The sequence below is a fragment of the Cebus imitator genome, unplaced genomic scaffold, assembly GCF_001604975.1.
Source record: "Cebus imitator isolate Cc_AM_T3 unplaced genomic scaffold, Cebus_imitator-1.0 Scaffold724, whole genome shotgun sequence".
NCBI classification, from domain to species: domain Eukaryota; kingdom Metazoa; phylum Chordata; class Mammalia; order Primates; family Cebidae; genus Cebus; species Cebus imitator.
Window position 1 is genome coordinate 297,819 of NW_016108039.1, and position 4,192 is coordinate 302,010.

Consider the following 4,192-nt stretch of genomic DNA (forward strand, 5'->3'; position numbering starts at 1 on the left):
CCACCTTCTGAAGTCTAATTCTGTCATTTCATCACACTCATTCTCCATCCAACCTTGTTCCCTTGCTGGTGAGGAGTTGTGATCCCTTGTAGGAGGAGAGGTGAACACCTCTGGTTTTAGGTGTTTTCATCCTTTTTGCCCTGGTTTCTTCCCATCTTTATGGATTTATCCACCTGTCATCTTTGTAGTTGCTGGCTTTCAGATTGGGTCTCTGAGTGGATGTTCTGTTTGTTATTGATGAGGTTATTTCTGTTTCTTGGTTTTCCTTCTGACATTCTGGCCCCTCTGCTGTAGGTCTGCTGAGGTTCACTCCAGGCCCTGCTTGCCTGGGGATCACCTGCAGCAGCTGCAGAACAGCTAGGGTTGTTACCACTTTTCTTCTTCTGCTATGTTTGTCCCAGAAGGCTACCCACCAAGTGTCAGTCTGATCTCTCCTTTATGCGGTGGCTCTTTGGATATACAGGGGTCAGGAAGCTGCTTGAGGAGACAGTCTTTTCTTTATAGAAGCTCAAATGCTGAGCTGTGAGCTCCCTTGTTCCTTCAGAGCTGCTGGGCAGGTACATTTAAGTCTGCTGCAGCAGAACTCATAAACTGCTTTTTGTTCCCAGGTGCTCTGTCCCAGGGATTTAGGGCTTTATTTATGAGTTTCCGTTATGATGCTGCTGCCTTCTTTTTTTTTCCTTTAGAGCTGCCCTGCCCAGCAAGGAGGCAGCCTAGTCACTGTCTGCCTGTAGAGCTTTGCTGAGCTGCTGTGGGCTCCACCCAGCTGCCGAGTGAACTTCCCTGCAGTCCTGTTTATATAGGTGTAGTTGGAAATGCCTCGGCAATGGTGGCCCTCCTCTATTAAGGCAGAGTCTCTCTGTAGTGGAGGGTTGCCTTAGCAACAGCGGGCTGCCTCAGCAATGGTGTCCGTAGTGGTGGAGTGCCTCGGTAATGGCTGACACCCCTCCCCCACAGAGCTGGACAGTCCCAGGTTCGCTTGCTGTGAAACTCTCAATCCAGAGAGTTTATGATTGCTGTTCTTTTGTGGGGTTGGGACCAGACGAGCCTGATCGCCTGGCTCCCTGCCTCAGAGCCTTTTTTTTTTTAAGTTGGTGTTCCAGTGGCCTGTTGAAGAGGTGCTGGGATCTGTGTGTTTTCCCATGCGGCAACTCACTGTGCTGGCTTAAACAGTGGCACTGAGATTCGTGGCACTTTTTTTGCCCTGGAATCTACTGTCCTGGTTCCCTGTTCAGTCCCCTTTTTAAACAGATGAATGGGCGACTTCCCGTGGCTCCAATCGCCAGCCAAAAGTGCACCCAGACCGGTGTATTTTGTATGGAGAACGGCTGCGCCAGGGCGCTGACAAAGCAGCGGCATGGGGCAAAGCAGTGGCACCGGCCGACAAACCTGTGCTGGCTGAAACAGCCATGCTGGCGACCCATGGAGCTCCTCCGCCTGGGAATTTCCTAGTCTGTGGGCAATAAAAATGCAGTGTTCACTCACCCTCTGTGCTTTCACTGGGAGCTGCAATCCTGAGCTATTCCTAAATGGCCATCTTGGATCCTGGAACGAGCATTGCTTTCTAAGGCTGAATAATATTTCACCATAAATACACATTTCGCTTATCTATTCATCTGCTGATGGACATTTGGGTTGTTTCCAATTGTCCAGATTTAAGGAGCTATTTTCCACATTGTTCCCACCTGTCCATGTTTAAGGACCTATTTTCTTTTGAAATTTTAAATTTTTGTTTATGCCCTTTTTTTTTTTTAGACAAGGTCTCACTCTGTTACCCAGGCTGGAGTGCAGTGGCACCATCATAGTTCACTGTAGTCTTGACCTCCTGGGCTCAAGTGATCCTTCCACCTCAGCCTTGCAAGTAGCATGTGCCACCATGCCTGTTTAATTTTTGTAGAACAAAAATACAAATGGTTTCATCATGTTGCCCAGGCTGGTTTCAAACTCCTGGGCTCAAGCAATCTGCCTGCCTTGGCCTCCCAGTGTTGGGATTCCAGGCCTGAGCCTTCACGCCTGGCCTGTTTTTGTTATTAAAGACTTCATCTAAAGTTGATTTTTGAACGTAGTATGAGACATAGGAATCTGACTTTTTTTCTATATGGGTAGCTATTTTGTTTTCCACTTTTACATATTAAAAAGTCCCTCCTTTCCCCAACTTAGACTTTATATTCATCAGTTTTAACAAAGTCGCAATATCCTGTGGAGTAAATATGCCACAGGTAACTTAATTAACCATGTAACCATCATTCTGATTATTCAGTTTGTTTTTAAGCATAAATAATCATGATATGCTCATTTTACCTTTTCCTTGTAACTTTTTATTTTGAGGCAGAGTTTTACTTGGTTGTCCAAGCTGCAGTGTGGTGGCACGATCTCTGCTCGAGGGTTCAACCAATTCTCATGCTTCAGACTCCTGAGTAGCTGGGATTACAAGCATGTGCCATCATGCCTGGCTTTTCTTATTTTTAGCAAGACAGGGCTTCACCATATTGGCTGAGCTGGTCTTGAACCCCTGGCTTCAAGTGATTTGCCTGTCTCGGCCTCTCAAAGTGCTGTGATTACACATACAAGCCCCGCTGTTCGGCCTCCTTTTAAACTATTTGCAGAAGCTGTTTCTAAGACTGGAATAATTTGGCTAAAAATGATTATGAGTATTCTTTTTATTTTTTTTAAGACAGAATCCTATCACCTGGGTTGGAATGTAATCATATGATCATAGCTCACTGCAGCCTCATATCCTGGGCTCAAGTGATCCTCCTACCTCAGCCTCCTGGGGAGCTGGAATGATAGGCATACACCACCACATGCACCTAAATTTTGTACAGTGAGGGTCTTGCTATGTGGCTTAGCCTGGCCTTGAACTCCTGGCCTTAAGCAAATCTCCCACCTCAGCCTCCCAAAGAACTGAGATTAGACATGTAAGTCACTGGGCCCAGCTTCTTTCCAGTTTTAAAGTATTATTTTTTATTATCTAAAATAAATGTGCAGTAAATACTCTTTTTATAAATCTTTGTTTTCCTGATTGTTTCCTTAGCATATAATCTCATAAACAGAGCTGATCAAAGGCTATGTGCATTTTCATGGATTTATAAGGTCAGATGCCTTCCAAAAGGTGTTACCAACTTACTGAACTGACAGAATATGAGGGTGCTATACAGTCATTTATTTACTTGAAAAACAAACAAATCTTTATTGTCTAGAAATATATACTTTAAAATCCCCCAGAAAAGATGCTATTCTCTCATTTCCCCATCCTCTTTCTCTTCTTCCACACCTCTGAGACAAAGGACATTATTACACTTTAGTAAAACTGCACCAGATGTCCAGACAACACCCCAATTATGTATTCTTCTGTATTTGCAAGCTACGTGTTCATATAGATACATCTGTAGATCTCGTTCACCTACAGATACCAGTTAGCCTCTGTAATCCATTCCCCACTTAAGTTTCACCACACTGGCTTCTCTGTTAACCCTTTGAGGAAAGATTTGGGACTGAGAAGTAAATCCTTTGTAATTCACACCAGAGAACGCTGCAGGCTAATCGCCACTGACCAAGCTGTCACCTGTTTCTTGTGACTGCAGCAGGTACCCCCAGACAGTCACGTAAATGGACTAGGCCCACATCTGTAGTTCTTTGCTCTGACAAAAGAGCTGTAATAGCTTCTGCTTTTTATTTATCATTTTGTGGAAATAATAGGTGTTTCCCTACAATTTTTTTGGGTTTTTTCTTTTCTTTTTTTTTGAGATGGAGTCTTACTGTGTCACCCAGGCTAGAGTGCAGTGGTGTAATCACTGTAACCTCCACCTCCTGCGCTGAAGCAATTCTCCTACCTCAGCCTCTTCAATAGCTGGGATTACAGGCATGCCCCACCATGTCTGGCTAATCTTTTTTTCTTAATAAAGACAAGGTTTCACCATATTGGCCAGGCTGGTCTAGAACTCCTGACCTTGTGATCCACCTGCCTCAGCCTCCCTAAGTACTGGGATTACAGGCATGAACTACTGTGCCTAGCCTAGAATCGTTTTTGATTTGGTGGTTAAAAGGACCTTGGAGCCTGGTGCTCACGCCTGTAATCGCAGTACTTTGGGAGGCCGAGGCAGGCAGATCATGAGGTCAAGAGATCCAGACCATTTTGACCAACATGGTGAAACCCTATCTCTACTAAAAAATACAAAAATTAGCTGGGCAT

General features: G+C 44.7%; 2 pseudogenes; both read right to left on the reverse strand.

Annotated features, from left to right (window-relative positions):
* Positions 1–4,192, reverse strand: part of LOC108296559 — a 30,411-nt pseudogene that overhangs the window by 12,161 nt on the left and 14,058 nt on the right.
* Positions 3,234–4,192, reverse strand: part of LOC108296554 — a 2,608-nt pseudogene continuing 1,649 nt past the window's right edge.